A 25,883-nucleotide genomic window follows, 5' to 3' on the forward strand; every position below is an offset into this window, starting at 1 on the left:
GTTTGCCATTGCAGAAAAGAAGGAGGATCAACATCAAGCCAATGAGAAGTTATACAATATCTAAAAATAGACATAGAAATAAATAAAAAACCATCTTCTGCAGTCGTCCGAAGCCTATCTGAGTTTGATTGAACACTAAGAATAACAAGTTCAGCAGAAATTGTTACTGAAGAGCTCATAATATTATTTTAAAAAGTCTGAACTTCAAAGATAAATCGAGTTAGGCCAGGACAGGAATAAAACATATGAACAGAATTTGCACCAACAAAGTTACATCGGCTGCATTTGTCTCCTCTATTAGCCTTCCATTTGAACAGTTTAGCAGGAGTATAATATAAATCAAATATACTCATAAAAAATTGACTTTTTAGAGATCCATTGAGTAAGACTAATTCAGACAAAGCTAGAACATCAGATACATTAACACTCTCTATCCCCAGGTCACATTGCCATTTTGTGTTAAATGATTCAAGATTGTTTTCTATATGGTTTAACATGGTCTGATAGATCACATCAATTCTATTTTGTTTCTGGAAGCAATCGAGTATATCGATCTTTTTAATCTTATTAGTTTTTAATACATTTTTAGAGATTATAAAACTGCGTATTTGTAAATATTTAAAGAAATCTGATTTAGGTAATTTAAACTGTTCCTGTAAGTACAAGAATGAAACAAATTGTCCATCTTGATAAAGATCACCTAGCCGGAATATATTAGATCTTTGCCAGCGCTGTATTGTTGGATCTGAAAATATTGACGGCAACATTAGATTGTCAGATAGTGGTGTATAGTAGCTAAGATTACTATTAAAATAAAATCTTTTCTTAAATTGCTTCCCTATTTGATAAACTGTCAATATAATTTTAAATCTCGTTTTTTTGTAATAACTAGGCTCAGAAAAGCGTACAAGGTATTGTCGTGCCTGACCACCAAGAATCATTGTATAAATTGATGGATACATAAAATCCTCCAATAATGTTTCATGAAAGATTAAAGCACTCATGTATCTTAATGATATCGCCAGATAATATAGGCGAAAATTCGGTAATCCCCAACCTCCTCTGCATATAGGTAGTGAAAACCATTTAAAAGACTGTCTAGCTCTTTTATATCCCCATATAAATCTTGAAAATATTCTATTTTAGCAAATAGAGTTGAGGGAAACAATAAAGGTATCGTTCAGAAAAAGTAAAGAAATTTAGGAAAAAAAAAGCATCTTGATAACATTAGTCCGGCCATACAGAGAGAGATGGAGATTATTTAATCTCTCAAGAGATCTATTAGTAGAGTCAAGTAATGGATCAAGATTGAGCCTTACAATATCTTCAACCTTGGCAGACAATTGTACACCTAAATTAGAGGCAGTGATAGCACATGTCAAATCGGCTGGGATGCCGGTAGCAGAATGAATTAACTGAGTTTTAGTTATGTTAAATTTGTACCCTGAATATGCTCCGAAATCTCGAGCCGCTTCTATAATCTTAGGATAAGCTAATTTAATATCTGAAGTGACAATCGCGACATCGTCAGCGTAAGCAAAGACTTTAAATTCTATATGATGAATTATAACTGGGGGAATGCTTTCTTGATTTATAAGTTTTTGCAAATATGGTTCTATGTAAAGCGCAAATAATAGAGGGGAACAGGGACATCCTTGCCTAGTGCCCCTCGTTATTGATAATGTAGTAGAAATGTCAGAAGCTATTTGTATAGCGTCCTGGTTCTCAGATGAACTCAAGGCCTTAAGGGAAGAATGCCACAGACAAGAGCGGAAATGGAAGGCCTATCCTTGCCTCATCGAAAGGGAGAAGCATAAGGCCCTTTGACTTGGCTATAAATAAGCCATAGTGTTGGCTAAAACATTCTTCTTTACAGAGAAAATCAGGTCTGCTAATAAGTTACTTCTCTAAGCAGTTGCTCTAAGTTGTTAAGGAACTATCCAACTGTATTGCTTCTGATTGGAAACAATAGCATACAACTAAACGCAGCACTCCATAGAGGAGGCAAATGTACTGCTGCACCTTTAAATAACACACGTAACTCCGCACTTCCTAAAGATGAGGCAATAAAACGTGTCTCAGCCCTCTCTTAATGTGAGGCAAGACAACAGATTCAGGTGCATTTAAAATGAAACACGTATATTGATTAATCCAGTGCTTTTAGAAAGAAGGCAAAATATATAGGTTAATGCAGATACCCAAATATCAAGTAACTTAGCCACAAAACCAAAATAATATATGGCATATATACATACAGCAAAGAAACGTATAACCTATATACATAAAGTGAGCAAAAAGAACACATCACCGATCGCTCTTTCGGCATTCTTGCCTACTCGGCTAGAGGGCCAGAAGCCTCAATCGGGATCCTCAAAGTTCCATGTGGCAACATGTCTGCTCCACAGCGAGCTCCTGCCAAGAACTCCCGCCTTTAATACCTTTTACTCAACCTGAGGAGAAGGTTCTAGAAACCTCACACCCTTTCTTCTGTTTTGTGAAAAACAAAGGTCTGTGTTGAGGTCAAGACAGAAGCCGGCCAATCCTCTGTATTTTGATTCCAAGAAACAACTGTACATTCCGCACATTTCTCTGGCAACAGCAATCTCTGCCCTGAAAGGTACAAACCACGCATACCACACAACATGTTCCAGCTCACTCTGCACGGTGGTGAGCAAAACAAGTGAATATCGAAAACATCCCCTCCATACCCTGCAACTGCGTGAGAGCACAGAAAGTGGAGTCAGTCACACAACATGGAGTCAATGGTCAATATATTGTTCTTCATAACATTACACAAACCCTCTAACTCAGCACTCTCTTATTTCCTCTAGGAGTTCCTTGATAGAGTGGTATCATATTTTCAGGACAAAATCCTCATTATCTATTCTGAGTTTAACCTGATGCCAGAAGGCGACCTTGCCCCAGATGAAGCGGATCCTGATTTTGAGGTACTTTCTGCTGTATTTATAGTAATGGAACCGCAACAACCCACCATAACTAAGAAGTGAACTCTATACCGACAGCTGACAGGTTCCTTGGCTTTCAACTGAATATTGCCTTCGCAATAACTACTGGTTGTTTTGCCATTCTGGAGATGGGCATATCCTTCAGTGATGGTTTCTTGATAAATGTGAATTGCCGCTCAACATATCCTTCAAAACGGCAGATGTCTTGAATGTCAGATCTCCACATTCTATGTTCTATGCAGGTCTGAAGGTTCAAACAGAGAAAACAAGAAAGTAAACAACAGCTTTTTCAAAATAGTATCTGCTTTTATCAGCACCACATAAGTAAAGTAAGTGGCTGCTAAATGCTAGTCAGTCTAATGTTGCGTGGTGTTACAAGAAGTTTAGATATGACCTGGACCTCTACTATTTTCTCAAGTTAGTCCCCTTTCTCATATGTTTCCAGCTGTCTCACTCTGTTGCCTTCTAATATTTTCATTTAGCAATCTAAGTAACTGTATCAATATGATATCCTCCAGTGTGAAACATAAAATCACTTAAGCAATAACTCTTTACGTTCTTCACCATGACCCCTAATTGGAATCACGATTCTGTCAATCTCAATAAATAAACTGCTGAAATTACATACATCACAGACCAAATTTTGGGTGGCTAGCCAACTTTAAGAGACTGTTCAATATGTATGTCATAGAAAAATTAAATGCACTTTTGAATAGTAACTGACCGCAATGCACGAGTGCGATCATGTCATAGTGCAACTGACCATTTCGAAAAAGCAGTGAGCACTGGCTAACCCATACACTTTTACATGGCATTGAAATCGAACCGATTAAAAAACAGCAAGCATATAGCTCCTTGAGTCACGTTACACACCTACAAGTATACCCATGTTCCTGAGCAGCTTGGGGTGACAGGGATCACCCCCTGTAGCCGGTTGATCTCTTGCTTGCTATTTTGTGACTGAGGAGAGTGAACACCACTACCTAGGCATTTCCAACAAGGTGAACATTTTGATCTTATGTGGTATCTTAGTAACTAATGGTGTGGCTGATAGCAATCTGAAACTTCTGATAACAAAGAGTATGTGCGGGGGGCCCCGCGCACCATGGGCCCCCTCACTTCACCATGAATTGAATGGTATGCAGTGCACACACCAGGCCCGGCCCTGGCCTCTTAATAAATTAAATGGTGCACAAGGCATGCATTGCACGCCTGGGCCCCTGCCAAGCCTCAGAGGCTCATCAATCATTCATTAAATGGTGCGTGCACACGCTCGGACGGGCCTCAGAGGCTCGCCCGCTCTTCATTAATGAAATGGTGCGCAACTACTTCTGCCGGGCCTCTGAGCCTCTTAATTAAATGGTGCGCGGGCCTGGCCAGGGACTCTGAGGCTTTTTAAATCAAATGGTGGGTCATGGAGGGTACACGCCCTGATTACATTTCTTATGACATTCGCATTAAAAGTGCGCGTGAGACTAAGGTGTGGCATCCCAGGACCCAGCCACGCTCCTACGCAGGACTGTCCAAAGTACGTCACCAGCCATAATTTGAATTACTTTTAATTTATTAGTAGCCCCTCAGCCCCTGCCTGGCTTGCATTGCCCCCTGCCCCTGCCGGCTTCTGCTCCTTCTGCTGCCTGCCCGGCCCGCCTCGCGCCTACCTCTCAAGCTGCCTGCAGGCCAGGTCAGGCCCAGCCCTCAGGTCAGGTGAGTCTACTCTGTGTCCGAGCCTAGTAGGCCGGAGTGGGTTGTTGGTGGTGGCAGGATGACCGTCGGAGTCTCAGTGGGTAGCGTGGTGGGGCGGCAGAGGATTCCTGCATCCACTGATGTGCACCCTCGCCTGGCTGGTTCTGCCGCCCCACCAGCCCCGCAGGCATGAAGGGACCAGGGGCCTGCAGCTGGCGCGGGAGATAAACCGCTCATCATGACGTCCATCATATTCCCTCATATCAGCAGAAGACAGACTCACCTGCATCCCAGGGACTCTCTAATTGGGCAGCGAGATACCTTTATTGATAACAGCGCCTAGATAATTTTCGAAATCCCAACCAGGATGAACGCTACAAAACTGGCTTGGAGCCTTTCCTGGGCTGGCAGGCGCATGATGTAGCGCGGAATGCAAAATCCCTCTCTTCGTCACAGATCATAGATCACACTCAATCAATACATTCGCTGGTGGGGCCCATAACACCAACATTCATTCACTATTAATCTGTTCTCTAAGAGGTGATTGTTCCATTCGCTGTAATGAGAGAAAATACCCTTCCCTATTCACTAAGGCCTAAACTTCACCTTTTCGGTACTCCTCTCATAGATAGGCCATGGATCAGCTTAGCTGCTGTTTAAAGTGATAACAAAAACCTTAATTCATTCACATAAATACACTTTTCATAATAATGATCCAACACAGTTCTTGTAATAAATCTTAAATCTTTATCTAAATAATTGAAAATCGAATCTTTGTTAAATCAAGCAGTAGACCATCATATTTACCTATTCTGGCTATAAGTCGTCCTCTAAGTCAAAATCTTGGTCATAAGTTCATACTGTCAGAGTCTTAGGAAACAGCTATCCTGCAGTGTCACCGTCCTCTTCGTCAGCATAACGTCAGGAAATCGAATTCAGGCGATCAAGCTTCTACCTCTCTATTCTATGGCATTTTTATAGTAAAATTACATTCCAAAAAGTTACAAATAATATTTTGAATATTTGTGATTGGCTGACGAAATCCATTCCACCTCTTTCCCATATGGTAGATGTAGTTCATATTTTCGTGAACACTTGTATCTTTTAATTGTTCTTTCAGAGCAGCTGGCTGGTAGCCCAGAGTGTCCTTGGTGCGTACAGTCGAGTTTAGGGTCGTCCAGAGGCCACTGCTGCTGATGGTGACGCATGCGCACTTCACCCAGAGACCTTCATAATAGGGTTGTGTTCGGCAAATAGGGATGTCGGCCATTTTGTGGCCACCGAATGGTCAACTTAAGCAAAGAAACACAAAACGTAATTAATACATGAAAATGACTAATAAAATGTTATCCCCTTACTAATACCCATATGTGTGTGTATTTATCTAGCAGAAGCAACACTCAATGCGGGTTATACTCACATTAATAATGCACAAATCACAAATACATCACAAAAGCAACATATAACATGTAATATTCTGTTTGTCTATAATCAATATGCATACACGTTTTAGTTTACATATTAGTTAGGCTATGCAAATGCAATTCCCACGTGTATTCTTTATATTAGTAAGGTTGATTAAATTCCACAGCAAACCAATTAATACGAGTACTATTAGTTAATTAATCTTGTTAATATAACATGCAAAATGGAGAGGGTATACAACATTTTTAAAATAATACCCGCTCCAGCAATCCCCCCTTTGGTGATTTTATCACCACAACCACACTAAATTTATTTACCCCTTTTACGGAAATTCAAAATGTATTCTTGCTCTTATTCATAATTCAGTTTCTTCTTCATCTCTTTTTGCCTTTTTATACATGCTTTCCTTCCACTCTTCTAAAGTTATCTCTGTTAAGTCTCTATCTGGATCCTTAGCTTTTCTTTTTAGATTTTCTCTTTTTATTTTATTCTTAGTTTTCTTGTTTTTACAACACATACAACCTAATCTTAGTATTAGTAATATAAAAATCACACATGTTAATGGAAACAATATTTTACCTATAAATGTACTACCTATTTTAACTAAGAAATTCTTAATAGCAGCGTTTTTCTTACCAATCCTTTCCCAAACACCTTCAACCTCCAGTGGTACAATTTCGTCATGCAATTCAGTAATAGTTTTTAATGTAAACTTTCAGATCTTTACTTTCGTCTGGAATGTAAGTGCAACAATGTTGAACTTTCAGCATTCCACAGACTCCACTCTCTTTTGCCAATAATATATCAAGGGCAAGTCGATTTTGCATTACCATAGCACGCATGGCAACCATTTCAGTATTAACCAATAAAAATCCTCCAGCGGTGCTTGTTGACAAGCGATCCACTACTGTTTATAATCTTCTAATATTGTTCGCATTCAGAGATATTCCCACTGCTGGTATCAATGCTCCAAAAATGTCACCTACAATTTCTGCCCAAGATTCTCTTTTACTACGTACTAAATGATTACCTAAACAATGTACACCATCTTTACCTCTGTCCATGTGAAAGATTTTTGGAAAAACCAGGCCTACGCAAAACATGTGCCATACCAATGATCTGGCAAACGATAATATGCCCTGTTCCCACAGATAAAATAAAGTCCAGGGAAAACTGGATCTCTTCCACCTTTAAATCCCCATCCACCCATGATTCGGCATGTATCATGGCACTCACTATTCCCTAGAAAATGATTGTCATACGCCGTTTGATTCCTTCTTATACACAGTTTCCCTTTCTGAGGCCAATCTAAAGCCAAAGTTAGATTAGACTCTCCCTTCATATGTTTTTCCATTTCTACATCCCAGACTGTTTTCTCCCCTTTTCCTTCAGTTGCCTTTCCTTGCATTTTCAATCTCCTCTCCTCGACCATGTCTAGGAATGTATTTTCTTCTTGCTTCAAACTGCAAGTCAAATTATTTTTAAATATATACTCTAATGTTAGCTCCTTAGTTTCTAAGAAAAATTCACCTAATACTTTAGCAGGTCTCACTTTGTTTAGTTTGTTATTAGCAGGCACTTGCGCAAAAATGTTATCAACATCTGAAAAATAATATTCTAATTTACCTGTCTCATAAAATAAGCTAGCTATCACACTACATGATATTCCATACGTTGCTGGAAGGTGATGATAAGTCACTCCCTCCGACACAGATGCAGGTAACTGCATGCATACGTAGCAGTCCCTTACGTCCATGGCTTTTACATATTCATACAATAGCTTTGAAAACACATTATTTGAAAAATCATTAATAGACCTATCTTTATGCAAATAATTATTATCTATTCTAGTCGGAACTACCTTTGGAATCTTCTTTATGTTAGTAATGTTTTCAGTGTGTCCTTCTAGTGTATCTATAGTAACCTTAAAAGAAATCAAAAGAGCAAGTATGCTCCATAGAAGCATTAATAATCCTGTACAACAACAACACATTTTACACCATCTCTTCATGAATGTACATCTACTTTTGCTATTATCTATGTTGGCCATCTTTATTAATTTGGACTGTGTCTTTTGACTTAGCCTCTTTTACTTTCACAACTAGTTTTCTAACCTTAGGCTCTAAGCCCCTACTTGGTTCTGCCAATATCTATCTTTTGACTCAATTTGTTATTCTTTTCATCAGTAGTTTTCTAGATTTTCTCAGTTTGGCATTTCATCGTTTTCCACTTCTTTCAGTTCATCCAAGTACAGAATTTCCTGATCTTCCGTTTCGTCTTCTCCGATGTCGGATAAGATAACTCTCAGGATTCCTGCTTCTCCTTCTTCTTCAACCACTTTCAGTAAAGCCTCCTCTGGATTTCCTTGACTATCTGCCTCTTGCTCCTTTTCAGGCAGAGCCACGTACGTCCATTCCGGTGACTTATACTTCTGGTTAGGTTTCCTTGTTCTTTTATTTTCTTTATTCTCAGTTGTTTCTTCTTTCGATTTTTCTTGGCTTGTCACTTCATTCACCTGATCTTCTCTCGGTGATTTCACTCGTGTCAGCCGATATCTCAATCTCTTTACTTTGTTTGGCCACCCTTCATCCTTTTTAACTCTTTTCTGTTTACTTTCTTTATTATTCTTTTCTTCTCTCCAAGCCCTTTTCCTTAGAACTCGACCTTCATGTATTTCGTTCTCACTCTCTTCAGATTCTCTTTCAACTTGCTTTGTCTTTTCAACAACCTCTTTTTCCACAACTTGTTTTGTTTTCCCTACTTCTGTCCCTCCTCGGGTCTCCGAAACGCAATCTTCCTCCTGGCTACTTGTCCCTTCACCTAGCTGGATGTTGCAGTTCCCTACACCTCCTCAGGGGTCTTCCGCAATCTGTCCCTCTCTCTCTGTACCTGTCCCTTTTTCACTTTGATCTCTTATTCCAAGTGGAACTTCTGTTGGTCTTTCATCTGAAACTTCCTCCTCTCGAATTTCTTTTACTGCTTCTTCGTTGTCTTTTCCTTTTTCTTTTCTGTGTTCTTTTTGAGGACCTTGTGTCCCTTGTTCGTTTTCAGAATCTGAACTGGTATCAGAAATCTGCAATCTTCTTCTCAGAGAGATACTTCAGGGGACCAAATTTTTATTCAGTTCTGTTTCCCCCCTTTCAGAGTTCTCTTGTGTTTTTGGCTCTTCGTTTTCTGATTCAGTACTTGACTCTGAGTCGTCATAGTACTCTTTATCTTTGCTGTCCACTGGATTTGGTATCCTCAAAGTATGACTGGCATGGATCCAGTTTTTCAATCCAGCACACTTCACAGCTGTTGTCGTGGTCAAAATAACTTGTCTTGGTTTTCCCCACCTTGGAACCAAACAGTTTCTTCTTCTGTGGACTTTTATCCTTACCCAGTCTCCTGGGCTCCGATCATGGGCTGGCTTCCTTTCAAGGGTGGTGGCATCCGCTCCAACCTGATAAAACACAGAATGAACTGCGTCAGCCAGGCCTTTACAGTATTCCAACACCATGTCATCAGTTATTGTCATCAGCTTGTTGACTGGAATGTACACATGCCTCATTGCTCGTCCCATAATTATTTCATGTGGACTTAACCCTGTAGTTCTGTCTGGTATTGCCCTGATTGTCATTAGTACTAGAGGCAAGACATCAGGCCATTTCATACCTGTGGCTAAACACAGAAGCCTCTGGTCGGTAGGCACAATGCAGTTTCTGTTGTACATTCAATGCTTCACTAATCAATTTTACAATCTCGTTATGAAAATGTCATCCTCTGTCTGATTCAAGGGTCACTGGGAACCCGAACCTGGGGATAATTTCTCATAAGAGTAGCTTTGCCACTGTCATCCCATCATTTCTTCTAGTTGGAAATGCTTCCACCCACATGGAGAATAGGCAGACTATGACCAGAACATACCTCAATCTGTTACATGGAGGCATTTCAATGAAGTCCACCTGCATTCTAGTGAAAGGCCCTCCTTCTCGGCCTATGGTTCCTAGACTCACCACTGTCTTTCTTCCAGGATTGTATTGCTGACATATTAGACATCTCTGGCATAGACTTTCTGCTACAAGTCTGAATTTTGGATTGTACCAGGTCTGCTTAAAAGACCTGATCATAGCATCTCTCCCTATGTGTCCCTGACCATGATACATCCGTGCCATGGTAGACATCATGGTATCAGGCATTACTGGTCTTCCATGTCGATAGACCCACACACGGTCCTTTTCTCTTGGTGCACACCCTGCTTTTATCCACTGTTTCATTTCCTCATCTCCTGACTCTTCCTGCAATTACCTCACTTCTTCCCAAGTTCCCACAACGTTAGTAAACATTACTGAGCGAGAAAACATTTCCTTTTCCTTTGCCCGATTGACTGAATACTGATTCCGTGCACAATACTGTGCCATATCGTTGGCGTACCTATTCCCGGTAGTGATGTAATCACTCTCCTGACCATGGGCAGCACATTTCACCACAGCCAATTGTTTAGGCAGCTGTATTGCCTCAATCAATTTTCCAACCACTTCAGCATTCTTAATAGGGGTTCCACTTGAGGTCAAGAAACCTCTTTGTAGCCAAAGTTGGCCAAAATCATGGACAACCCCGAAGCCATACTGGCTGTCAGTTATCACAGTCACTCTCACACTCTTCCCAATTTTACATGCTCTAGTTAAAGCAACAAGTTCAGCTACTTGTGCTGATCTCACTCCTTTCATGTAAGATGCTTCCATCACTGCTGCAACCGTGCATACTGCATATGCTGCACTTAATACTCCTTCATCTGTTCTCAAACATGACCCATCAACAAACAACACAAAATCACTTTCTGACAAAGGTACATCTTTTATATCTGGTTGTGGTATTGTGCAATACTCAAGCACGTCCAAACAATCATGATCGGCTTCATCTCTCACTTCCACATTCTCAGCATCTGGCAACAAAGTTGCAGGATTCACATTCAAACACCTCGCAAGGCTCACATTTGTTGCACCTAATATGACCTTTTCATACTTAGTCAGCCGACTATGTGTCATATACTGAGTACGACTCCTTGTTAAAATAATCGCCACATCATGAGGTACAAACACTCTCAAGGGATATCCCATCACGATTCCTTCACTCTGCTCCAAACTTCGACATGTTGCAGCCACTGCCTTCAAACACCCAGGTAAAGCTGCAGCCACTGGGTCAAGTATTGATGAAAAATATGCAATTGGTCTCCTCAACCTTCCATGTTTCTGGATCAACACAGAAAGTGCACATCCATTTCTCTCACTGCAATACAACTCAAACTCTTTCTCATAATCAGGCATGCCTAGTGCTGGTGCTTCACACAGGCCCTCTTTCAATCGTTTGAATGCTGCCAATTCTTCTTTGTTCAATTCCAGGGGATCTTCTACATCACTCCTGGTCAAACGCACCAAGGGTTTTGCGATCAGGGAAAAATTACTAATCCACTGACGGCAGTACCCTACCATTCCCAGAAACATTCTCACCTCTCTTTGAGTCATGAGAGCTCTCATTCCTTTTATAATTCTGATTCTGTCTATTGTTATTTTTCTCAGTCCTTTCTCAGTTTTATGTCCCAAATACTGTACTTCCTTCTTACAATACTGCAATTTTGCTGGTGACACTTTCAGTCCTCCATCTGCCAGATGATTTAGTAGTGCTATAGTATCTACCTCACAAGCTTCACGTGTTTTCGACGCCACCAAAAGGTCGTCGATATACTGAACTAGTACTGAACTTTCGGGCATTTGCAGACTTTCCGTTGATTTCTTCAACAATTGATTAAATATTGAGGGGCTTTCTGTATACCCCTGTGGGATTCGGCACCATGCCAAAATCCTCTCTCCAAACCGAAATGCTAACATTTGCTGGCTGTCATGATGTAATGGGATAGAAAATAAAGCATGGCATAGATCAATTACTGTATACCATTCTACATCATGGGTAATCTGGTACAAAATCACTGATGGATTTGACACAATGGGACAGCATGACACAAACATTTTATTTACCTTTCTCAAATCCTGTACTATCCTGAATTTTCCATTAGGCTTTTTCAATCCCATTATGGGTGAATTACATGGACTACTCATTATTTCCCTTAGGATTCCTTGCTTCATCATTTTCTCAATTATTGGGGTTACTCCTTCAATTATTTCAGGTGTCAATCTGTACTGTGGAACATTTGGATACATTACTCTTCTTTTACAGTTATTTCAACTGGATCTACATTTCTCATTAGTCCTACATCCTCTCCAGTGAAATCCCAAACTTCTGCCTTTACAGAGTTTTTCAGTTATTTTGGTAATTCATCAGGGTTGAATACAGCATAAGTCTCAGTAACCTCTGTTTGCTATGGTCATTTTATATAGTACATCCTCATCTGGTGTTTCAAATGCTATTCCATCTGGAGCACAGAAAATAGTGCAATTAATTTTGCACAACAGGTCCCTACCTAACAAATTTACTGGAATGGTGTCACACACCACAAATCGGTGCATTTCTGAAAATTTCCCTATACTAACTTTTACTGGTTCTGTCAAGAATGTCTTTATCTGTCTGTTGGACACACCAACTACTTGGATTGTTTCATCCGAAAGAGGAAGATTCTTAACATCAGCTGATCTAACAGTTGATCGAGTAGCACCAGTGTCCACTAGGAAAGTAATATCTTCATCATTTAACCTCCCATCTACAAATGGTCCTGTCTGGTCTACTTCTAGAGTTGCGCCAAGTACGCACTCTTCTTCCTCCCTTCGGCACCGTCAATAGCTTCCTTCTGAGTCACTCTCATCGCGTTGCAGCCAATACTGCGAAACAGCGCGAGCGCGTTGCGGTTTTTTTACCTGTTCTTCATTGTAGAATCCTGATTTATTACTATACTTCTGTGTATTTCTGCTCTGCAGGAAAGGTAGTTTTGGCACCTGATTCTGTGAGGTAACCACCTGCTGCTGTTGCTGCAGTTGACCACTCACCTCATTCCGCACCTGTGGATTCAATGATGGATTTTCATTATTAGTACTTGGAGGAAATTTACACTCGGATTTCCAATGCCCTACCGCAATGATGGCATGGGAACTTCTTTTTAGCTTCTTCTATATTACCTTTCCCTATTCCTGGGCCAAATATCGGTCTAGTTCCTGGGTTATTTGCTTGTTCGACCAACTGAGCTTCCTGCCTTTCAGCTACCTTTACTTGTGCCCACATTGCCTTTTCTTTTAATTTTCGCTGTTTGGCCTCAATTTCGTCACTGAAATATTTAGCATGTCTCAATACTTCATCTATTTTCTTATTCTGCCAATCAACCGTATGCTGTTTTATCATGTCACCAATTTCACCAATTTCTGGGCGTAAACCATATACAGATCTGTATACGAAATGACTCAAATCCTTATCACTCAGGTTCTCATCTCCACTAAACTGCTTAAAAGCTTGAATTAGCCTCTCATAGTATGCATGTACTGATTATTTTCCTTCCTGATGTTTTCGATCAATTTTTACCCAATCTGTCTCTTTAGGGGGCACTTTGTTTTTCAAAAATACCATCACCTGTTCATACTTCTTCATTACCTCAGGGTCCGGAGCTCCTGTCTTAGGATCCCTAGGGTCATCAACTTGCACTCTGTCCACAAATCTGCTGGTACTATTATATCAAATAGACTATTCAAATCTATCCATAGTACTTTCGACAATTTTACAAATCAGTCTACCTGCCGGTACCAGTCGACAGGCTTTTCGCGTAATCGAGGGAAATCATTCGTAAGTGACACAATATCCTGTCTTGTCCATGGGATGTGTACATATCCTCTTCCTGGAATCTTCCTCATGGGGTATTCAGTTACTGTCTTTTCTTTCTCTCTAACAGGAAACGCCGAAACTGTCTTTTCTGAAGCCTCATTACGCTTTCTATACCATTTACTTCTCCATTTATCCACATCTCCCCATTTTCTCAACAAAATGATTATGTCCTTAATCTGACCTATCTGTCCTGTGATGTTCAGATTTGCAATGTCCTTTTCAGTAAAATCAACTCGATAGGGTTTCTGTAAGGCTTTCACCTTATCAATATCTATTCCCATTTCATTCGCAACTTCCCCTAGTCTTTCATGTAGGTTTTTAGCTCTCCATGTCACACTCTTACACAGGAATAACAATTCCTCATCCTGATAATTTTTCAATTTTTCTACAGGTATAGTTCCTACATTTAATTCTTCCAATACCATCCGTAACTTAGCCACATCTATTGACTGGGATTCTTTATCTTGTTTCTGTAACCCTCTTAACCATTCACTTAGTTCTTCCACAGAAGGTCGTACCGGGTTTTCTACACTACTCTGTTCTGGATTTCTCTGGGGTTCCAACAAAGTTCCTACTGTTGTTCTACTCCTTTCAGCACAATTCTGATTTATAAATGGATTATTTGAAACACTTGGTTCGAACATATTTATTGTCTGTCCCCATGGATTCTCAACTTGTCTCTGTTCTGAACTCTCAACCAAATTATGGTTCCGGTATGGTACTGTCAAGCAATGTTCACTATCCTTTTGCTTCTCAAAAATGGGCATTACTGGACCTATGGTCACTGGAACTGTTACAGCTTCTAGATTCTTAGTTAATTCTCTTATTTTCTCTGTCAATTCTAGAGTTGTTTTGGCCAATTCTGCTGAATTTTCACAATTTATTCTATTCTCTGACTTCTCTACTTCTCTAATGGAGTTTCTCTTCCCTAAATCTGGTGACATAGTCTCAGTTTTGATAATTCGTAATGTTTCTCTCATTGGGGCACTTGGTGTCAACATTTCTGGGTCTGGTCGGTACGGTGGTGGATTTTTATAAAACACATCATGCAGCACATCATCATCTGATTTTTTGCTCCGTAACCTCTTGATTCCACATTATTCCTCTTTCCACACATTTTCTTCCTTCATTCTCTCCTACCGCTCTTACAGGAAACACACCCTCAGTCATACTTGCATTTTGCCATCTTTTCATTCGATCCTCATGCATTTCATGTCCATATGTGCTACCAAATAGATGTCTATATCCTTTACCACTCCTTTGTCTTTCTCGTTCATGCATCAAACTGTGTCGGTCTAGGTCTTGGTTCGAAATATGTAATTTTTTCTCGTAAGTTTCTTAAAACGGCCAAATTAAAGGAACCATGTTCTGGAAATGCCAAGACTCCATCGTCCTCGGTATATTTTACCCAATTGTCTAAACAAATACAAGTATGGCACCCATATTTCGCAATCATCAAAGATGCGGGGGTTTTCGGTGGAGGAAGTAACTGTCCTTCCCTAGTCTTGACCTGTTTGTCTTTCTTACACCATTTTTTTATTTTACCAAACCACGACTTTTTCTCTTTGTCTGGCAGCTGGTAATACATTTTCTTGGTTTCCGTGTATCGCTAGTCTCTCTACAACTGTACGGCTATTCTGTCCACTCACAGCGCGACTCACACTAACGCACCAATCAGAAGCGTCTACGTCACTGTTTCTGTCCTCTAATCCCAGCGCGACTCACACTAACGCACCATTGGGAAGCGTTTACGTCACCCTGTACTTCTCCAATCCTAGTGCGGCTTTACACCAACGCACCAATCCGGGCGTTTTTACACTTCTGACCGACTGTCCAATCCCAGCGCCGTCATTCTGACGTCAGCAGCCGCTGCGGCAGCTCTGCTCCTGTCTACCCCTCCTTTACAAGTCCGCTCAGTGAACTCTTTTTGCAATTCTATTATTAACAACACTAAAACATCTCCATTGTCCGCTCCGCTAACCAAAGAATAGCAATAGACCTTTCTTACAAGAATTCCGTCTTTCCCGAGAGCAGCGCTTACCTCTGCCCTACTACGGAATCGTTACTTCCATTGATAAAGTAGCACATCCCTCTACCTTACCCTTCTAACAAGCATTAGCTAACCGTTTCTCTAGTATTTAACAAATAAATCCAGAGTTTCACAATTAACCCGAATGCTATTTCATTCATGCACTTTCACACAAGGAAAAATGTAGTACATTCGCACAAAATCCTGTCTTTCCCGAGAACAGCGAACAGTCTGTCCTACTACAGAATTATGACATATGTTAACAAAGCAGCGCTTACCTCTACTTTGTCCTTCTAACAAGCTCAGAGAATACCTGCTACCTTTTCAGTGATAAGCGTTATCGGTATGCCATTTGGTTTCCTGGTACTTAAAGACCAAAATTTCACATTTAACCTTCGCTATCATTCACACTTCTCTTACACAGAAAATATTTCTAGTGGCAACACACGATGATGCTACCGAATCGGACCCAAACAATGCGACGTGCAACTTCAATTGTCACACGTTTTCCCTGTGTACCTACAGGTCAACAACAATTCCGTCTTTCCCGAGAGCAGCGCTTACCTCTGCTCTACTACGGAACTGTTACAAACTTCCGACTTCCTACATCCCAGAAGCCGTGCAAACAACATATAACTCGACGCAACTCAACATAGAGTGTTAGTACATAAACCAATACCAATCAATAATCAAAAATCAATAAGCTATTCACAAGCAATGATCACTAAACCGAAACAGTAGCTAACCATATCTCTGCTACCAAAAAAAACAGCTGCAGCGCGGAATGCAAAATCCCTCTCTTCGTCTCAGATCATAGATCACACTCAATCAATACATTCGCTGGTGGGGCCCATAACACCAACATTCATTCACTATTAATCTGTTCTCTAAGAGGTGATTGTTCCATTCGCTGTAATGAGAGAAAATACCCTTCCCTATTCACTAAGGCCTAAACTTCACCTTTTCGGTACTCCTCTCATAGATAGGCCATGGATCAGCTTAGCTGCTGGTTAAAGTGATAACAAAAACCTTAATTCATTTACATAAATACACTTTTCATAATAACGACCCAACACAGTTCTTGTAATAAATCTTAAATCTTTATCTAAATAATTCAAAATCGAATCTTTGTTAAATCAAGCAGTAGACCATAATAATTACCTATTCTGGCTAAAAGTCGTCCTCTAAGTCAAAATCTTGGTCATCAGTTCATACTGTCAGAGTTTTAGGAAACGGCTGTCCTGCAGTGTCACTGTCCTCTTCGTCAGCATAACGTCAGGAAATCGAATTCAGGCGATGAAGCTTCTACCTCTCTATTCTATGGCATTTTTATAGTAAAATTACATTCCAAAAAGTTACAAATAATATTTTGAATATTTGTGATTGGCTGACGAAATCCGTTCCACCTCTTTCCCATGATTAAATTCCACAGCAAACCAATTAATACGATTACTATTAGTTAATTAATCTTGTTAATATAACATGCAAAATGGAGAGGGTATACAAAATAAAATAAAACCCGCTCCAGCACGCACACTTACCTACTTAGAGCTCACTGGTTAGAGGCGGCAGATCCGTAAGCAGAGAATCGGCCAGGGACCAGGGTTCAATTCCCGACGCGGCAGGGTCGAAACGGACTTGATAATTCTCGCCTCGGTACCTACTCTAACCAGGAACACACTCGGCAACTCTGGGCATTAGCTTGCCTCATCTCCACAACGGCCCCCCACATTCGCTGGGGATGCCTGGTTTCACCTTGGAGATACCCTGGAGGGACCATCTCACAGGGATAGCCAGGACGGGTTCCCCAGCGGTCTACAGCGCCAGGACGCCTCAGGGCAGCAGTGCGCTTTACAAGACACATACATACATACTCAGTGTCTCCAACATATGCACGCATTTATATTCCATTTTAACATTTCAGGGGTGTAAAGCGCTTACCACTAGGTCTGATTGTGGTTCAAGCTCATCTTCCACGGAAAGGACCATTTTTGTAACGTTTATTACTTTATTTATATTTGACAACCTGCTAAAAACATTGCAAACAAGCACTGGCAAGGCCTAGAGTTCTGGCCTTGGTTAGCTGATTCGATGGGTATACTTTTTTCATTTTTATTCCCAGTTTGTGCCACAAAAATAAAAAGCAAGGAGATCATTGTGGCTGCTTTAACATGCCAGCCATATGCTTCCAATAACAAAAAAAAAAACAAAAAAAAAAAAAAAGAACCTGCTTTTTAATTTCAATGGAGCAATAAGGGTGTTTCCTGGTAGGCAGGTATACTTGAAACCGGTGAAGAAAGAAGGGTGTGCGAAATTCACATAATTTGCTTTCACATAATTATTCACATGTTTAGCACGTAATTATGTGAAATGCAAATTCTTCATTTTGCACTATATCTTTGCTTCAAATGCGTCCGTGCATCAATATTTGATGCAAGGTCACATTTTGCATTAATAAACGTGCAAAAAACGGAGGGGCATATTATCAAGTCCTGGCGATAACTATCGGCAGCGCCATTTAGCCTGTGTTTTTTTTCGCCTTCTTTCCCTGATAATTATCGCCTTGTTAGCGACATATTATCAACACGTCGGTAACAGGCGATAGTGTCAGGGAACTGCGTAGAAAACTCCCGCTAACTTCTTGGGGCTGGCGATAGGGAATCCAGCGATAGCGGCCGGAATCTAGCGATAAGGCCATTAGCGGCAGAAAAGTCCCTTTTACCCTCCCGGCGATAAGTCCGTGATAATATTCCCCAGAGAGTGAGATGTTCAGACAGAGGTGCGGACAGGCAGGTGATGCAGACAGATGGGCAGACAGGCAGATGGTGCATGTATTCATATATATTTGTAGGTATTCAATATAGTGTGAGCCAAGCTTCGAGGGGCATCAGGGCACTTTACCGAGAGCATGAGGGTCTCCGCTAGGGGTGGGCGGAATTTGCGTAGTTGCGTTACGCAAATCTCTGCGAAATGGTTAAAAATCTCCGCGAACGCGCAGAAATTCCGCGAACACGTGGAACTGCTTGTTCGCGATGCTTTTTCCCTCTTCGCGACCGCTGTTTGCATGCTCGGGGGAAATATCTCGAGAACACGCGTTTTGAGATCGCGAACAAGCAAAAAATTCCGCGAAGCTGCAGAAAGCAGAATTTTGGGAGATTCCGCGTACTCCGCGGAACGCAAAATTACCCAAATTCCGCAAATTTCGCTAGCGGAACGGAATTTACCGCCCAGGCCTAGTCTCCGCACAGAGCGGTGCTGGGTGTGGGCCTAGTTGAAACCAGACATAATCCGGACAAACTCTTCTGCTTTTCACGGAAATATAATGTATCATTGGAGGCATGTGGGTCTAAAGTAGTTTGTCTAGAATCACAAGATTTTTCGTGAAGTGTTGAAGCTGGGATTAGAACCCTGGTCACCAGGATTCATTTTCAACAACTTGTTCATGTGGAAATGAAGGGATAAATCAATATAAAGCAATGCCCAGAGAGAGAGCTGGAGGGAGAAGGATTGAAAGGATACAAGGACAGGCAAAGGGAGAGACAGTCAGGTAGACAGTAAATAGACAGGATAGATAGAGGGTGACGTGATCCAAAGAAAGAGTGAGAGAGAGCAAGCAGGAAGAAGACAGGACGACCCATAGGAACATGGACCGATTAGCAACGTGGTCGACTGGCAGAGAGAACTGACTTGATGGATGGATGGACAGACATAAGCATGTTGGATTTGTTACCTGACTAGGTCGGTGTATGAATGCATGGTTGAATGGTAGATGGACAGACGCTCAAATGGATATTGGCTGGGTGGATAGTGAGTAGACGGGCGCCAGGCGCGCAACACCCATTGGACTCACAGGGCTTCAGCCCCCCCCCCCCGTCGTGTGTGGCAGCCCAGGATGAGAAGCTTCCCGGGCACCCACACAGCCGCACCGAGCACTTCACAGGTCTTTAAAAGACCATTTGCATGTTAATGAGGCCTCGCTGTTGTTTCACCCCTTCTAAGAGCCCCTGCAGCTCCACTCTGCCTATGGCTTAAAAGATTCAGCCCACCGAAATTTTTTCTTAGCCCCCCCCCAAAATGTGGCTCTAGTTGCGCCTCTGACGGGCGCACAGATGGATGAATGGATCAATAAGGTAGAGAGGGAAAATGATGGACGGACTGAAAGAAACTAAGAGAACGATAGGGTGAATGATGGGTGGAAAGGTGGATGAATGGGTGGGTGAACAAAGGGTCCTACAGGGGCGTAACACAGGCCCCCGCAGCCCCCGCAGTGCGGGGGGGGGCTCAAACTCCAGGTGGCCCCCACCTGCATTGTACAAAGCCTGGACGACTGGTAATAGTCATAAGGGGTGTTGCTCTATGAGTTATGTGAGAGTGAGCAGGAGCGAAAATAAAATACAGTGAAGAGATGCTCATCACAGAGCTGCATTATCGAGTTTTTGTGGGGATGAGGCATCTCATGTGCGGGGCAGGCGTAGGCAGTGATTCGCCCTCGAGGCACAGGCCGGCTTAGTGACTTCACGATGGTAGGCGTGGCTATTTCAAGCGTGGCTTCTAACGCCCTCATTCTACTCCATGAAGAAGAAAGGAGATACCTCACCAGGCTCTGCTTCAAGGTCGAAATCCCCACAAAGCAAGGTTAAGAAACTGGTTCACGTATTGTGTGTGTTTTTGCACAAATTAGCAATGTAATTGGCCCAAGCATTCCATAAATGGTTAACAGTTTACCGTTTCGAGTCAAGTGGCCCATTTTGAAGTTACGCTTTAAATCCGGAATCTTTCACTCGTTTTCCAATGTCACATTCAAGGTGCCTTCACTGCATTGCAGATGTATGCTATATTAATGTTATGTTTTGTTTGGCATTTCAGACGCACAAATTACCCAATGTGTGATATCATCTATGAAGGCGTTTATTGGAGTGGAGTAGCCATTAAGAGCGAGGCCTGCAGCACTCTGTATGCGCAGCGGCGTCTCACCTTCAGCCCCTAAGTTCTAAGGGGCATATTATCAAGCCAGGCGATAAAACGGCGATAATGGGCTTGATAATATGCTCTATGGAATTCCAATTGAAGCCCATGTTAGACACCCTTCACATTTAACATGGGCTTCAATTGGAATTCCATAGGGCATATTATCAAGTCCATTATCGCCGTTTTAGCGGCAGTTTTCTGCCGCTAAAGCGGCGATAATTTTATCGCCTGGCTTGATAATATGCCCCTAAGACTCGTACTGGGGCATTAGCTAATTTGACTCAGGGCGGGATAAATACAGCAGAACGACAGGCGGGGCAAGGGAGGTCAATGTAGAGTGTGGCAACCACGACACAATGATGGTGCAGTATCCACCCACCTTATGGTTTGCGGTTTAGTTGTTGAGAGGGCAGGCTGAAGGAGGGAGGAGTCCTGCAGCCACTTCTATGCGCACGTGTAGTAGGGCCCCTTGATCAGAGCGAGCCGTTTGCGTGTGCTCTCTTCTCCTGTTCTGCCGGCACTTTGGTGTCTTTTATTTATCCCGGGCGAATTGCCTAGGAAGTGCATGACTTTGCTGGTCTAATCCAAGTTCCCTATTCAGCAGCAGAGATTTACAGTGTTGCACCTCCTTCATTCCCTTACTCCCGATGATCAAGCCGTAGAAGAGCGCCATCAGAACCTTATCTCACTTTTAGGAGCTGCTGAAGCCTGCCCTATGACCACAGGCCTGGGTGACTTAGTGACTAGGAACTTGCCAGCAGTGCATAACTGGCACTGCGGCAGCTTGAACTCCAGGTGCATGTCTGTGTGAAGTCAGGTGAGAAATTCTTTTATCACTATGTGAGGCCACCCTCATTGTCCACAGTTAAAACCAGAATAGAAGGTCTAATGTTACTTGCTGTTGCCGAAAGCCCACACTTTTTACTTTACAGGTATGTATTAAGGTTTGAAATGAGATTTGCAAGAGACAGCTACCCATCTCTATATCCGATGTTACAACACAGAAATGTAAACTGATCTCATGACACCTGCAATACCTTATCTATATCAGGCTGCTCAGCCGTTAGCATTCTGTATATCGGGGGCTGGCATTTCATTTTTTTCATAACCATGAGCCAAAGAGTCCCAGAATGGAATATCCTTCAAGTATGGAAGGAAGTGCAGAATAAAGAAGTTATTATTAATAGTTTATTTTACAATTTACTGCTGGTTGGCAGCTTTCTAAATAATAGGTCTCCCCACCAAAACTGCCCCCGTCCCTGATTATAGTTCTGACATAACTAGACCCCTTTCCCACTCTGGGATTACAGCAGGCTCAACAGATTTCCTTTATGTCACCTGCTATGCTGACTGAGATTCGTAGAGGAGTCCCAACATCAATGTAAATAAGGGGTGACCAAATAATAGAAGATTAGTGACACATGAGGTGGTCACGGCTGAGGTATGTCCATCCGTGTGTAGCTGTTTTCTGTGGGTAGCTGTTTAAATATGTAAAAGAAAGAACTCCTTTACCTCACCGTCCTGACTTCTCTTTCCATTTTCAGTGACTCCTTTACATCCTCAGCGGCTTCTCTCAATCCTTCTACTTCCACTACATGTATAACTTACAGTCACTCCCACATTCCTGTGAAGGCCCACACAGCACAACTGTGACCTTCACTCCCAAAAGTATAAAAAAAAATAGGTGCTTCATAGCAAGGGAGCTCCCAGATGTTGTGAGGTCTATATGTGAGGGGAGGAGTTTTTTCTGAAATCAGTGGTTGCTACGGGCCAAACCTTAAATGAATTACTTCAGCTTTCCCTGGGCCTTAGTACCATGTGGTGCAACATGGGCTTTTTGAGGTACTTTACATGAGCTATGCCAGTGTTTCAGTGCCTGAGCAACAGTGGTACTGATGCAGAGCATGACAGCAGTGCATTTACAGAGCTATGCGTGAAGATGAGGTATATTTACAGACTAGCATAGAGTGTGTTCATTTGCAGAGCTTTGTGTATTGTGTGATGCACATTTTTTAAAGAGCAGTATGTGATTACAGCTATCTGTTGAAACTAGTGGAGAGGTGTGGCTCACTGGTTAGAGGCGGCAGATCCGCAAGCAGAGAATCGGCCAGGGACCAGGGTTCAATTCCTGACGCGACAGGGTCGTGGACCAGGGTCAAAACGGACTCGATAATTCTCGGCGCTTTACAAGACGCATACATTACATTACATTACTAGACCCTGGGGCTTGAAATCTTGTCCACCCTCTGTGTCCTCATCCAGTTTGGTCCTCTCCCTTCCCAATCCATTTTTGCAATCCATGTATTTTCTAGGCAAATGACTACCACGCTTAAACACAAACCCCATCGCTGTTGCCTTCAGAGATGCCACAGGTGTCTAGACACATGCTTTTTTATGTATTTGGCCACGTTCCCTCTCCTTGGATATGTTCTGTAATACTTGAAATTGCATCTCACTGTATCTGATCCATGTGTCTTCCCAATGTTGAACTAATTGGAAAGCTCTGATTCACGAGATATGCTCACTTGCCCTGTAACCATGCTCTCCCTAAGGAAATGTTCCCTGAGAGCTCCATCAGAACATTCTCCCTCTGCACCAGAATGCATGGTCTCTATGGATACAACTTTTATCACAGGATATTCTCTCTATGCCTGACTGTCCTGCCTTTTTATGTGGACGTGCTCCTTCCTGGATATTTCACCCATGTCACAGGATCTCTTCTCCACTAGACCACCCTCATTCTGATTTGACATGATCATTCTCATTGAACTTACACTCTCCCTTCCTCTCTTTTCAAGAATGCATCTTGACGGGTACTCTCTGTATGCTTCTGTACCTGAGTCATTGTGCCCCTGCACTTCAGTCACCTAAAACTTTTGGATGTTTAAGAACATGTCCCCTCAATTCTGGACAGATATTTCTTTAGCCAGAACTAAAATCCCTCCAAAAGCGGCCTCTGTAGTCTCCTACCTCCTTTGGGAAGCTGTTTCTCTCCATAGACAGATATTCTATTGTCTGTATGTATGTCATCGTGCATGTGTGTCTCTCGTCAGGTTAGAAGTCACTTGTGTGAAGTGTCCAATTATTTTCTCTCTAATTCTCCTCAATATTTGAAGCCTTCCTAATGAATAGGTAGAACATTCAAGAGATGAAACAACTAGCACATGTAGAGATAGGATTGTGCATGGAGATTGGAGCTCAGCTGTGAAGAACCTTATGAGCTGATGCGGTGCATTGTACTCACCAATGAACCCTTTAGTGGGTAGGGGGATCTTTATAGAAGAGAGGGGCCTGTACTGTTCAGTGGGTTCTGTGCTGAGCAATGAGCCCTGTTAATTGCTGAGTTGAGAGCTCTGAACTTAACATATAGCATGTACTGAACAGATAGATATGCACATAACACTATACTTAATGCCGGGACGCTCATGTTTTGCGCTTTATAATTCCTTACATTCATTCATCTTAGCAGAGTAGACCTCTACTGAATATTCGGGGATCTGGGGATGTTAGGTTTAGGCCTAACTAGAGCTCTGCACTCAAAAGGGAGTCCTCTAATAAGTATGGATGGAGATTTGTATTTAGAAGGGTGTTCTATGGGTAAGAGGCTCTGTTTGCTCAGTAGTGTTGAGCAGGACAGCTGGTGATTAATGAGCTCTGTACTGAGCCATGACGGGATAAGATTTTACAAACCAGGCTATTCAGTATTATACCATGGGTATCTTTTGACTTGTTTCTAATGAAATTTCTTGAACCCTGTGCTGTAATATGTACCGTTCGAACTCCTGTTTTACAAAATTGTACAACGAAATTTCTTGAAATGTATGTTGTAAATACAATGCACCATTTGAATTTTTTTTCTTGCTGGGGGTTATTTCTTGCTGGGGGAGACCCGAACGCTCCTCTTTCATTTTGGTGAGCTTTCTGTATTCACTAACTTCTTCAACTTAGATCTAAACTTTTCGCCGCACAACTTTTAGGATCCACCAGCTGCCACCGGTGCACGGGCAGCAGACCCCTGGCATGAGACCTCCTGACTGAGTCTGGAGTGTCAGGGGGGCTCCATCCTTGTTCTTTGCAGGGGGGGTCCCCTCAAGGTTCGTTACACCACTGGTATGTGTGTTGTATTAGATGTTCGGGTTTGATTAATTTAGCCTAGTGTTATAAAGAAAATAATCTGCAAAAGGATATGAGGTTGTGAAGAGTAGAAGTAGGTTTATTCTTAAGCACCCCAGCATTTGAGATCTCTATCAATGATCAAGAGGTAACTATCCCTTTAAAAGGATTCCCACTCAAAGTTATATTACCTGATGCCATTCATTTTAGGAGATTCCATGCTGCAGTATGTTGGCACACTGGCACAATACTACACACACAACCTAAGTAAGACATGGTGAGCAAGTGATTGAGCAATGCACATTTACATGGGCCAAAAGCCAGGATGAAATACATGAACAATATCAAAACTGGTACAAATGCAGAAAGAAATATACAAAAGATTATCATTAAAATATACGTGACCCTAAGCCTCAAACACTCACTGAACACCCCTTAAACTTCAAAAAGAAATATACAATAGTTATAATAACATTACTAAAATGTATATAGCCCTCAGCTACACACAATCTCACTCATCAGCACTGTATGCAGTCACTCAGATACACAGGTGTTCTTACCTTGCTTGTACTTCTCCTTTCCACCACACTTTCTCAGTCTTTTATACGACCACTTGGAACACCGCCACCAGGTGATCCTTTCAACACATCTTCAGCCTTCTCACACCTCTTCACAAGATCATCTGGGTTAAAATTCCAAAGTCTTAAGTATTCTGTTTTTATAGCATTGGTGAATATATTCCCAACCTTCACAGCTTCAGTAATCTAACATTTGTTATATTTTATCAAAGGATTCTTTTTCTTGACAAGGTTTCCCCTGCACACTCATGTTTCTTTAGTACCTGGCTTCAGATCAAGCCCCCCACTTGAGAGCAACTATCTTCTCTTATTCTTCAC

General features: G+C 41.8%; 1 long non-coding RNA gene across 1 annotated transcript in view; it reads right to left on the reverse strand.

The window, feature by feature from the left end:
* Nucleotides 1–1,609: 1,609 nt before the first annotated feature.
* The window catches only part of LOC146863229 (uncharacterized), a 104,870-nt gene continuing 80,596 nt past the window's right edge, over nt 1,610–25,883 (reverse strand). The window contains exons 2-3 of the long non-coding RNA XR_014978573.1: nt 25,548–25,669; nt 1,610–3,210 (exon numbers count right to left, since the gene is read on the reverse strand). This is a non-coding gene — a long non-coding RNA (uncharacterized LOC146863229). The remainder of the gene's footprint in view (nt 3,211–25,547; nt 25,670–25,883) is intronic.

The sequence above is a fragment of the Triturus cristatus genome, chromosome 2_2 (genome assembly GCF_964204655.1).
Source record: "Triturus cristatus chromosome 2_2, aTriCri1.1, whole genome shotgun sequence".
Taxonomy (NCBI): Eukaryota; Metazoa; Chordata; class Amphibia; order Caudata; family Salamandridae; genus Triturus; species Triturus cristatus.